Source organism: Enhydra lutris, unplaced genomic scaffold, assembly GCF_002288905.1.
Source record: "Enhydra lutris kenyoni isolate GAN:26980312 unplaced genomic scaffold, ASM228890v2 scaffoldscaffold22, whole genome shotgun sequence".
Lineage (NCBI taxonomy): Eukaryota > Metazoa > Chordata > Mammalia > Carnivora > Mustelidae > Enhydra > Enhydra lutris.
The window spans coordinates 33,063,369-33,077,092 of NW_019154106.1; the positions used below are offsets into that span (position 1 = coordinate 33,063,369).

The 13,724-nt window shown below is 32.9% G+C and overlaps 1 protein-coding gene across 1 annotated transcript in view; it reads left to right on the forward strand.

Moving 5' to 3' along the window:
• The window catches only part of LOC111149702 (kinesin family member 18A), a 70,604-nt gene that overhangs the window by 32,308 nt on the left and 24,572 nt on the right, over nt 1-13,724 (forward strand). The gene's annotated exons all lie outside the window — the stretch shown is intronic.

Consider the following 13,724-nt stretch of genomic DNA (forward strand, 5'->3'; position numbering starts at 1 on the left):
AAGGGGAAAGCTAGTTTTAGAATAATTTTGTTAACCACTATCTTTCAGAGGTTTAAGAGCAAGTATACTTGATGTTCTAAATAACTAGCAATAAAATCTTTAAATTATTTTACCCATTTTTGATGGAATAATTTTACCTCCATCCTTCTTTAAAATTTTACCTCAATTAAGGATTAAAGATTATAATTAAGAATACTATATTCTATAATACATAATAATAATCTATTCTTAAAATCAACTAAGAGTGTAGAATAAGCTATATTTTGTTGCCATATCACTTGTTATCTCTCCTGTCATAAAAGTGTGCATGGGACATTTTAATTGCAAAACTAACATACGATGTTGGTTAAAGTAAATTCAGACAATGTAGAATTACATGTAGAAGTAGAATGGCTTCTTCGACTTTCCTCAGAACCCAATCTTGTGTCCTGTCTCAGAAATGAGTAAATTTAGCAGTTTGGTTAACTTTGCTGTGTGTGTGTGTGTGTGTAATATTTGTATTACATAATCTAACTCTAGCTTTTTATTGGGTTTCACATGAAAGCTAGCATATTATATATGTTGATGTACAACTTTTTATTTGTTATTAGTTCATTTAGTTTATTGTTAGGGTATATGCATGAAGAATCTACCTTATTTTTTTTAACATTTGTGAGAATCCAGACAGCAGATGTACCATACTTTATTTAACCATTGTTCCGTTGGTGAACAGGGCATCAGAAAGCACACTTGTTTTCACATTTGTGCATGTATACCAGATTCCTAGAGACTGATTTGTTGGAATACAGGACAAAAATATTTTTAAAAATTAATCTGTCGAAGTCCAAAATTTTCTTTATGCCAAATGTGCATGAGATACCTCTCTCATCTTTACCTTAACCGAAAATAATAGCAGCAACACTGAACTAGTGTATATTCTTTTTAACTTTGCGGCTCTCCTATTTCTAGTGACATTATTTCATCTTCTCGGAAGCATCCTCTTTACTTATTTGACTTGGTGGAGTTTATTTGCTGTGCTTTAGAGTTTTCCTTCTGGTTAAAACTGCCTCCTGCTCTACTCCTTCACCTCTAAACTTTTCTGTCTAACTGGATGTTTAGATCTTCCAAAGGCTTATTCTACTTTTGTTTCCAATGTTGTTAGTAGGAGGTCTCCATTTTGTTTAGAGAGCTTTAATTTACCATACAACATCACAGTCAATTTATTGGTCAGTTAAACTGATTGTCATTGGTAATTACCTCACAGTCTATTCACATTCCTTTTTTCTGAGTTTCCAGATATGAGAAAAGCATTTCTCATATATATCATAGCTGGGGTCCTGATTTTCTCTTCTAGCTTTTCTGTTCATCTGATCCATGTGATTTCCAACTTCCAAAAATTACTGTTTCTTTCTTTTTCTTTTTTTTTTTTTTTTAATTTGACAGAGAGACACAGCAAGAGAGGGAACACAAGAAGCAGGAGGAGTAGGGGAAGTAGAAGCAGGCTTCCCGCTGAGCAGGGAGCTTGATGTAATGCGGGGCTCCATCCCAGGGCCCTTATGACCTGAGGCAAAGGCAGATGGCTTAACGACTGACTGAGCCACCCAGGAGCCCCAGTTACTCAGTTTCTGATGTTAGCAGCTATTGCTTTTTTCTATCACAAATAATATGTCTATAGATTTTAAGAGGAAGATAAGGCAAATCTCTGTAGATCTGTGTATTTGATGTAATTTCTTTTAGTATGATCCCTTGTCAACTGTCAAATACTTGCTTTGTTGCTTTTTCCTTTCGGATGTTTTCTGTTTCATTGTAGATTTTGTTTTCTATTTAATTGTATCTCTTTTTTTTTTTTTAAAGATTTTTATTTATTTATTTGAGAGAGAGAGAGAGAGTGAGCAAGTGAGAGAGAGAGAGCACAAGCAGAGGGAGAGGGAGAAGCAGACTCCCCGCTGAGCAGAGAGCCCAATGCTGGTGGGCTCTATGGCAGGATGGGAACCTGAACCAAAGTCAGACGCTTAACCGACTGAGCTACCCAAGTGCCCCTTGTACTTTTTTATCTTTACTTCTATTTTATCTTTCTGTCTACTTTTAATAGGTTTATGCTGCTCTGTCCATTTAACTGATAAAGATGTTTGTTCATTAGCTTTCACCTGATCTTTCGAATTTATGCAATAATGTCCCTAGGTTTCCCTCTAAACACAGCTTAAGCTTCATTTCACAAGTTTTGATACATAGTATTTTAGATTATTATTTAGTTCAAAATATTGTCTGACTTCTGTTGTAATTTCTTCTTTGACCCATGGAGCATTTCTTTTTTTTCTAATCAGTTTTTATATAAAATTATACTTTTGTATTGAGCAAATTTCCATTTCAATTCAGGTTTGGAGAAATACTTAAAATGAGAATCATACTTTTAAGTGTCATGTAGGCATCCGATGAGAATTGTTTCATAAAACTGTTACTTTGGAGGGGTTTTTTTAGTTTTTTTTTTTTATTCTTAATATCAAGAAGCTATGGCAAATTCCATTCTATTTTTTGTTTATTTATAGCTTTATTGAATTATATTCAGAGAAATTGCCTAGTATGTAGACTCACTTTATTCCTAGCACATAGTAGGGTGGTGTATATGTTTCAGGTGTGCTTATAAAAAAAATGTATATTTTGTAGTCATTTATTACAGTATTCTATATAAGGCCAAATTGGTTGTGTTCTTTAAATCTTCTTCTTACAGACTTTTTTTTTTTAATTCATGTTCTATCATACACTGAGGAGACCTATTAAAAATTCCCTCTATTACATGGGATTTTTCTATTTTGTATCAGTTTTCTATCCCATGCTAACAAATTAACATAAACATATCAACTTAAAATAACACTGATTTATTATCTCAGAGCTCTGTAGGCCAGAATTACAGCAGGCTCAAATGGTTATCCCACTTAGACTTTCACAAGGCCAAATAAAGGTGTCAGCCAGTTGGATCTCTTATCTGGAGGTTCTGGAGGAAGAATGTGCTTCTGAGCTCATTCTGATTGTTAGCAGAATTCAATTCTACGCAGCTGTAGGGCTGAGGTCCCCATTTTCTTGTTAGTTGTTGCCCAGTGGTCCTTCTCAGTTTTTAGAGGTCTCCAGTATTCCCTGGAACATTGCCCTCTTTATCATTTCATCTTCTAGCCAACAAAGGCAGGACAGTTCATTCTCATGCTTTGGATCTCTCTCATCCTCCCTTCTGCTTCATTTCTTTTGCCTAAAATTAGAGAAAAGTCTCTGCTTTTAAGGGTTCATTTGATTAGATTGAGCCACATCTGCAAAATCCCTTTTGCCATGTAATGTGACATATTCACAGCTTCCAGGGACTAAGGCGTGGACATCTTTTAGGGGATATTTCTCCTTGTAGTACTGTCAATTTTTGGTTCTCATACATTGAAATTATATTATTGCATCCATATATTTCAGAATTCTTACATCTTCCTTTTCTTATAAAATATACTTAATCCAGTCACTTTTCTTAGCCTTAACTTTAATGTTAATATAGCTATCCCACTTTTCTTTGGCTCATGTTTTCATGGTTCATCTTTTTTCTGATTCCTTCACTTGAAACCTATAATCATTTATTTCAAAGGCATCTCATAAACATCACATAATTGGATTTTGCTTTTTGTTCTGTTAATCAATCTTTATCATTTAAAGTATTCTTTTTCTACTTGATGAATGTATTGATACTGGTTTTGAATCTACTGTCTTATGATTTGCTTTCTAATTGTCCTGCTTATTCCATATTCTTTTCCTTTTTAACTTTGTTTTAGAGTGAGAGAGTGATATTCCATTTTTTTCACCTCTGAGCTTAGAAGGCTATATTTAGCTCTTTAGCTGTTTTTATATTCTTTAAATTGTTACCCTTAGAGTAACATTCTGAATCCTTGCTTTATCAAAGTCCTTTATCAAAATCCTTTGCTTTAACAAAGTTTATCAAAGTAACTATGTTAACTTTCACCCTCAGACAGTGCTGGAAACTTAAAATTTTTTACCTGAGTTAACGCTTTCCCTGACATACCACTGTTATAATGTATTTTATTTTTCTCTATATATTAAACCCATAAAATGGGGTTTTTTGATGTCTGTACAGTGAATATTCACATTTATATTTTTTGTTCTTCTCCGTTTTTTTCAGCATCTCTGCATCTCCATCCAAGATAATTTTTTTCATCTAAAGAATCTTTTTGCATTTCCTTTACAGTAGATTTGCTGATGATGGATATTCTTACTTTTTATATGTCTGAAGCTGTATTTATTTTACTTTCTTTCTTGAAGACTTTTTTGCTGGGTATAGAATTACAGTTTAGTATTCTTCCTTTTCTTTAGCACTCTGAAGATACAATTTCATTATCTTATGTGTCTTTCTTATTGTAGTTGAAGTAAGCTGTCATTCTAAGTATTGCTCCCTTGAGTGTAACTTTACCTCTGACTTCCTAAAATATTTTCTCTTTGTCTTTGAGTTTTAGTAGTTTTGCTATATTGCGCCTATGTAATTTTATTTTTACTTCTCTTACTTGGGTTCATAGAACTTTCAGAATTTGTGTCTGGATTATCTTTCATTAGTTTTGTGAAGTTCTTAACCACTATATCTTTAAATATTGCTTCTGCTATTTTTGTTCTCTCCTCTACCTCTGGGACTCTAGTTATATTACACAGTTCTTTCTCCTTGTCTTATCCGTGACTTTTTTTACTCTCTCCTTTTCTTTGTTTCTTGTCTCTCTGGAAATTTCTTTTCACACATTCTTTAGTTTACTTTCTCTTTGCAGCTATGTCAAATATTTCTTAAATCCATCAAGTTCTTAATTTGTTATATTACAGTTCTAGAATTTCTGTTTGATTCTCTTTTTTTATGGTTTCCATTTCTTGGAAAAAATTCTCACAGAACACAATAGGTATAATTATTTTAAAGACTGTGTCTGAGATTTCCAGGTCTGGAGCACTCTGCATATGTTTCTCTTATCTCTTTCTGCTGGTTTTTGTTCACATGGCTCATTTTCTTGAAGGCATACTAACTTTTATGCATCAGATATGTATTTGCAGAATTATTTATAGAAATACTTCAAGACTTCTGATAATAAAGTCTTCTTTCAGAGAGGATTTTTTGCATTTGCTTCTTCTCAGTTCCTGGTGGCATTAACAATCTAGAATCACTGTAGTCCAGTTTCAAGGATTGGGATCATTTGAAACTACACTGCAACTTCTGCTAGGGCCTGCCTATGTTGTTTTACCCTCTAGAGTGTAAGCTGTTTAGGTTTCTAACACAAAGCAAGGAGGGTTTATGAAGAACTTTGTTTAGTGGGCCCTAACTTCTTGTTTCACACCCCAGTTCTACCAGATTCTCAATGTTCCTAAGCTTTTCGGACTCCCTTCAGGATCAGCAAAAAATCTTCACAGGGAAAATAACTGTAATGAAGAGATTACCTTCTAGAGCTTCCTAACTTTCTCTTGATACTTGCCTATAATTCTTCACAGTTTCATTAGCTCTTCCGTGACTTCAAGCATATATTTTTTATATTTTGCCTGGACTTTTTTGTTGCCTTCAGTGGAGATTGGTCTGAATTACCTACTCCTCTATTATTAAATTTCCTATGTTCTATTTTTATGTTAAAATAACTGGGAAGCTGAAGATATATACTTATATCCTCTTTTTCTTTAATAAAGCATTATTGTCATTAGAACTAAGCTAGTTGAGATCTTTGAAAAGAAAACTTAAGATTATTTTCAGATTCTCTCATACCTTTTGGGCCTTGATTTTTTTCTTTGTAATGTATTCAAGATGTTGGAGAGGAAATAGGGTTTTAACACCAAGATCGAGAAATACTGACCACCTGATGGTCATTATTACTTATTTAAAAATTCGTATTTCACTTGCAGTGTAATTGTATAGACTATACGTGTCAACAGCAAAACATTTATTTGGCTCCTAATTCCTTTTCATAACACTTTTAAAAGGAAAAACTGTTGAAGTCATATTACATTTTATAAATACATAATTCCTTTTAAAAGTGTATCAGAAGGTGAGTTTTGTTTTTATTATGTTTTGTTCTTGTTTTTTTGTTTAATATTTTGTTCACATTTCATAGATTAACTATTTGGTGTGTCTTATTTATTCCAAGAAATTATGTTATGTTGTAATCACTATGAATAGAGAGACAAAGATGAATAGTGGGGAAGGAGCGTGGGCTATAAAGTGAGTCAACTTATAAATATTTATTTTCTTAGTCTTAAAATACTGAAATAATTCATTAAAAAAGCACAAATAGTGAAATTTGTTTGTATTTCTAAAGATATAAAGCAATACGCAGATATCATATATTGCTAAAATTATATTATCTGTAGTAGTCTTAATAAATATAAGAGGTAAAATCGAAGAGATTCAACTTATTAAGCAAAACATGAATCAAATATGTCTCATTCAAATAAGCTTACATGTGTGTCACTGACTTCTTTCCTGTACTCTCATAAACAAGTAAAAAGTGGTTTTGTTGTTAAATTTCTTTTTTGTTTTGGTTAAATTTCAAAAATACTAAATGCTGTGTGGTAGTTCAGTTTTGAATTCAGTTCTTCTGTTTGTTTGTTCATTTGTTGTTTGTTTTTCTGGTGCTATAAGGACCTTTAAAGAGTATTTAAAGATCAGCAGCAATCTTTTTTTTTTTTTTAAGATTTTATTTATTTATTGGACAGAGAGAAATCACAAGTAGGCAGAGAGGCAGGCAAAGAGAGAGGGGGAAGCAGGCTCCCTGCCGAGCAGAGCACCCAATATGGGGCTCGATCCCAGGACACTGAGATCATGACATGAGCCGAAGGCAGAAGCTTAACCCACTGAGCCACCCAGGCTCCCTGAGCAATCTTTATATTTAGAATGTGTGCACACTGTGCTTTTAAAAGTCTGATGAGATTAACCATAATTAATCTAATCTGGACTCTGTTAGGCATTTATATTTAATAAATTTTATTATAAGTAGTATTGCAGTAAGGAATTATGTATATTTATCTTGGTGCTCTGGGGTGCCTGGGTGGCTCAGTGGGTTAAAGCTTCTGCCTTCAGCTCAGGTCATGATCCCAGAGTCCTGGGATCGAGCCCCGAATCGGGCTCTCTGCTAAGCGGGGAGCCTGCTTCCCCTTCTCTTTCTGCCTGTTTCTCTGCCTACTTGTGATCTCTGTCTGTCAGATGAATAAATAACATCTTTATCTTGGTGCTCATGTCTAGTTACCCCTATGATAAATTCCTAGAAGTAAAATTTCTAACTCAAGCAATAAGCACATTCTTTTAAAGTTTATGATATATATTGCTTAGTAACTTCTACCTCCCTCCCCCATGTGATTATACCAATTTTAACTCATATCATCAGTATAAGAAAATGAGCTCCTTTCTCCTTTTAATTTTACCAGCTTTTGATGTTAAACTGTCTTCACTTTTTAATTTTAGAAAATTATTTTCAAACATACACAGAAGTACAAGGAATCCTGTAATGAACTCCATGAACCCATCACCTAATTTTAGGAATTATCTCATGGGTAGTCTTAAGAACACGATCTGCTTTTCTGCACCCTATCTATATCTGTAATGTATTATTTTGAAGGAAATCTCAGATAGCATATATTTCTTCCATTTACATTTTAGTGTCTCTAAAAGAAACCAGGATGTCTTTTTCATACCTAATGTCAATGAATATCTACTTAATCAGTGTTTATATTTCCCCCACTGTCTCATAAATGATTTCTTTTTAACTTCTTCCATCAGCATACAAACAAGGCCCATACCTTGTCACTGGTTGATATATCTGTAATCTTTTTCAATCTGGGGTTCTCTCTCCCTCTTTTGTCTTTGCAAGTTTGTTATTGATGCTCTACTAATTTCAGTCATAAATATTATTTTCTTTACATTTTTCCTTTGTTCACTAATATAGTTGAATATTTTTCTCATCAAGTTAAGGATCTATTTTCTTTTCTGTGAATTATCTAGCAATCATTTGAACATTTTTCTGGCGTAGTCCTGTTTTGTAAAATTTGTCACATATTTATAAGAGCTTAGGATATGGATATTTATTCATTCAACAATATTCATTGAATTTCTACTATGTACCAAATACTTACCTGAGGCTAAGGATATATCAAAGTACAAAACAAACCTTTTTACCCTCCTGGAGTACACATTCTAGTGCCGGAAAAAAGACAATAAATATAATAAGTAAATTAAACAGAATCTTAGAAGGTGGTACATGCTGTAGGCAAAGAAATGAAGAGGTCAAGAATGGGATGGGAAAGAGATTGCTACTTTAAATAGCATGGTCAGTGTAGGCTTCACTGATAAAATGTGAAGAAGTTCACAAAGTTAGCCACATGGATATACGGGAGAAGACTTGTTTTCAGGTAGAACAAGTAATGCAGATCCCTAACACAGGCTAGCATATTCATGGAATGGCTAGAAGGACATATAATTGGTACCAAAAAGAAGGGAAAGAAAGTAGACAGTGATGAGATTACAAAGATCAAGGGGAGGAAGGCAGATCAAGTAAAGTCTTGTAGGTTATTACAAGGACTTAGACTTTAGCTCTGAACAAATCAGGAGCTATGCCATGATCTGAGGAAAGAAGTAACATACCTCCATCATGTTTTCAAGATCCTTCTGGCTGGCATGTTGAGAGTAGATTATAGTATTGCAAGGGTGGAAATGGGAGACTAATGCAATAACCCAGGTCAAAGATGGTGGTAGCTCAGAACAGGTTGGTAGCAATGGAGTTGGTGAAAAATAGTCAGATTGTAATATGTCTTAAAGGTAGAACTAGCAGGATTTTATCGCCAATTGGATTTGGGATGTGAGGGAAAGTAAAAGTCAAGGATGATCTTGAGATGTTTTAATTTAGCAACTGACAGAAGCAAGTCACCTTAAAAGAGATAGGGAAGACTTCAAGTAGAGCAGATTTGTAGGGTGAAGGTGGCAGAAAACTAAAAAGTTCAGTTGGGGCATTTTAAATTTGTCTAAGATACATCCAAGTGAAGATATCATGTAAGCAATTAGATATAAGAATCTGGAGTTCAGAAGAAAAGTCTAAACTAAAATATAAATTTGAGAGCTGTTAACATTTAGATGATATTTAAAGCCATAGGACTGGATGAGATCATCAAGGGATATTAACTCTTTCCTCTAAGATGCATGTTGCAAATCTTTCTTCAAGTTTATTATTTACTCTTAACTTTGAGATGTTCTGTTTAATTCTGAACTTTTTAAACTTTTACGTCATATAGTAACTTCATTATTTTTTTCTCTCTGCCTTTGGAATAATTCCTCAGAAGCCCTTTTTATCTGTAAGTTTTTAAATTTTTTTTTACTTTTATTTTCCCCTAATTTATTTTAATGTAAGAAAACATGCGAGAATCAAAATTTTTTCAAAGAGCCTTACGTTCTTGTGTAACACATTGACCGTCCACCCTTAAATTACCTTTGCTTTAAATACAGTAAATAGGCAAATAATTCTATTAGATTTCTACCCTATTCTTTAGCTTGTCTGTCCTAGAGCTAGTAGTTATTATTTTCATAGCTGATACTTGATAGTTTCTTTTGATAGAAAGCAGTGCTAGTCCCTCTTCATTATTCTTTGGGGTTGTTTTGTTTTGTTTAAAGTAGACTCCATGCCCAATATGGGGCTTGAACTCACAACCCTGAGATCAAGAGTCACATTCTACCAGCTGAATCAGCCAGGCACCCCATGTTATTCTTTGTCTTTAAAATGTTTTTGGCTATCCCTGACTAAGAAGTGAATGTTAGCACAACTTTTTCAATTCCAAGGAAATAAAATCTTTTTAAAAATTTATAACTTTTGTCTCCATATTTTTTCACTATCAAATTTTTTCACTCTAGAATAGTTTCTCCTATTCATATTTTCTTATATGTTTCTCAGCAAAGTTTTACAACTTTCTTTATATATATTTTGTACATTTGTTATTAAATCCCTTTAAGAATTTTATATTTCTATATATTAAATATATATTAAATCCCTATAGGGATTTTATATTTTATATTTTTGTTATATGGATTATTTTAACTTTCGTTATATTAATAAGCCTGCTTTGTTCCTCAAGAAGAAACTTTTTTTTAATTTAATTTAATTTTTTTTCAGTGTTTCAAAATTCATTGTTTATACGCCACACCCAGTGCTCCATGCAGTATGTGCCCTCCTTAATACCCACCACTAGGCTCACCCAACCCCCCTACCACTCCCCACTCCAAAACCCTCAGTTTGTTTCTCAGAGTCCACAGAAACTAACTTTTTAAATTTTGTTCATTTTAATACTTTACTCATGTCAATGCTTGATTTTGAAATAGATAGTTATTTGACTTGAAATCTTTGCCTCCAAACTAAATGTCTATTTACTTGGAGTAAAACATGTACCTATTTTAGGTCTGGAAAACAGAAAGTGCATTCACTGAGTGCCATGCAGGATGGGGGTGCTGGCAGCAAGGTTTATTTATGGAACTGATAAAATTTCTGACATTAAATGAAAAGTCAAGATTTCCTCATTATCCATCTGGAAACTCACATTTAGTAATATTTCTGTCTCTAACCTTTCCTTTTCTTAAATTTTGCACCTCATGTTAGTGGTTTTTATCTTAAAGTACAATAAAAGAAAAGATACTAGTAGAACCAACGTCTTTTATGTTGTAGAGATACTATGATTGAATATAGTTCCAATGTAAATTTAAGTTTCGCCTAAAATTACTTGAGTAGAAGGAAATGTCATTTAAAAAACAGGAATGTCTACATGAATTCCTCATATAATAAATATGAAGCAGCAAAAATATTATAAACTAAATCTTCCATGTAGTTTCCCATTTGGCAATAAAATTTAATCATTACTGTCATGTTTGTAGCCCTAAATACATTTCCTTTGGCCCTTATTCTCCCTGTAAACAAAACAGTGTTCAGTTACTCATTGGTAACTGCAAATATTCATACAAATTAAAAGGTCCTTTGCATTGTTTTTCCCCCATCTTAAATAAGCATGAATACTAGGAAAATCAGATTGAGTGGAAGCATGGTGTCTGCTACATGTCTGTTCCTACAGAGAGAAGTATCAAAAGGTTATGGGTGATATATTACTCAGAGCGTTGAATTAATTTAAAGGACTGTGACAATCTTTTAATACATGGGAAAATGTAGTCTCTCTTTGTGATATTTGTAAATAGCTGTAAATTAACTGAATAAGCATTAATACTACAGTAACCACAGTAGTGTCATATGAATGCATTATAAAATGTTTATTATTTGGTTAATCAGTAGAACCTTAAAGTTACATATCTTTTAAATAGTTTAAAATTCTTTCACCTGTATCATTTGCAACTGAATTCCATGAGTCATAAGGCTGTTAAAAGGAATCCAGATTTATGATTAGTACAGTAATTGTATCAATCATTTGTAGCCTAGAAGTGTTTATTGAAATGCATATATTAATATTTGATCTCACTTTAGAACTTTGCCAACTAATTTTAATTTTGCATAGTTTCCCAAAATACCTCCTCACATACATATTAACGTGAGTGCTAGCAAAAGAAAAATCCTTGCCATCATTTTGTACCAAGCCTCAATTAGATCTAATCCCATTCATCAATGTCTCCCTGTCATGAACCCTGCTTTGCAGCCTGTGACTCATGTTTGCTAAATACTGCATTCTGCTTTTTACACTAACGTATAGCTCTGTAAATCTTTTAACGTTTGCGGTCTTAAGCTTTTGATAAATTAGTTCCTCTGGGTAAAATCATTCAGGACACATGATATGACACATCAAAAGATGACCCCAGAAGGCCTGCCCATTTTTTAAGAGAGGGATTTTTAACTCATTAGTGATAAATTATCTAATCCCTTTATTTAAAGGAACCATCTGTGGAATATTTCAAAAAGTTATAAATAAAAAATAAATATAGACCCCTCGTACATAAGAAACTGCGTGAAAGTTGCCAGTTCATAGTTATGTTTTAAAGATTTATTTAAAGCAGCTGAAGACAGGGAATAGAATGATATTTCTTAATTCAATTTATTTAAAAACACTTTGAGAAATTTTGATGTAAAAAATGAATAATTATAGTAATATCTAAACCAGTTTCAATTTCTCTTGTTTCTCCCATCTACAATCTACTCTTCATATGAAAATCATCTTCCTAATAAAGTGCAGACCACTTCCTTAGGGGAGACTTCAAAGGCTTTCCCAGTCCAATGCCAAGCTGCAGACACACTTTTCTGCAGCACTTGGTGTCCCAACATCCTCTTAAACATGTTTCTGTTTCTTGCCTCTACACTTTCCTAGCTTTTCCCTCACCCTTGAATGCTGCTTCCCTTGCTCCATCCCACATCCTAGCCTATTAAAATCCTTATCCTCACTGAGAGTCCAAGTCAGAAACTACCTTCTTTATGAACCTTCCTTTTCCTGAGTCCTCTCCCCTTGGCCTGCACATACCCTTGCATTTCCACTGTATTTTTGTATTTGACTGTTAGAGTAATTACCACACCTCACCTTCCCTCTTTCCAACAAACTATAACTCCATAGGCAGTCTGAAACTGTGTTTTCAGTAATTCATTTTCAATTTTATTGCTCCTTTCACTAATATTTTAGCTTTTTTATTATCTTAACATTAAATGCTCATTTATTTTAATTTGAAAAAAGTCCTGCCAAAGGCAATAAGATGTCTTTCATTAACTTCTATTAATATTTTGTTCTAATAGTTGTTGGACATTTTTCTGAAGCATGCACATATAGGTTGTTTTAAAAAAAAATTGAGATCCATTATACAATTGATAACCAGCTTTTTCCTCACTGAACCACTTCTTATACATACATTTTCCTCTCAAATATGAAAATAAATCATTTTTAATAATTGTATATTTACCTAATCCCCTACTAATGAACATTTAGTTTGTTTTCATTTTTTTGCTGTTATAAACAACACTCCACTAAATATCTCTGTGTGTATTTCACAACTTGTCTTAATTATGTCCTTAGGCTAAGCCCCTGAAAGGTAGAATAGCTGGATCAAAGGATATATACTTTTTCAAAGTGTTTGATATGCACTGTTAAGTTAGTCTCCAGAACTATAATAGCTATAGTCTACCACTATACATGGATAATGAACATGCTTATTTTTAATGCGCTTTTGTCCAATTGTAGTTCATTCTGAATTAAGTACCTGTTCATTTCCTTTGCTTTATTTTTCTCTTACTTATAAGAATTCTTTCTCGATAGATAGATGGATAGATAACCAACCACATGCACACCTATATCTAACAGACAGACACATATACAAGAGCTCTAAACCCTTTGCCATGTATAATACTTTTTCTTTTATTCTTGATGATTTTTAATTTCTATGTAACCCAATTTTAAGTTATAAAAATACCTATATTTCATTCATACTTAATATTTTTCTGATGGTAGCAGTCAGAAGATAGAATCTCAGTTTGGGGTGATGAAATTGTGTATTTCCTCTATTCTTATTTTTGGATCTGTGGAGGAAATTTCATATTTTTAACTCTTCATTACTTTGTATATCTTGGTTTCTTTTCCTGACTTGTGTCTCTTCAGTAAGAGACTTCAGTTCTGTCAACAACAATTATGATTGATATTATGACTTTGAGCATGTGACTTTCTTGCTGTGAATAACAATTATAAAATAAGATAGTTTAAATAAACATAAGATAATCTAATACTCAGTGCTGGTTCTT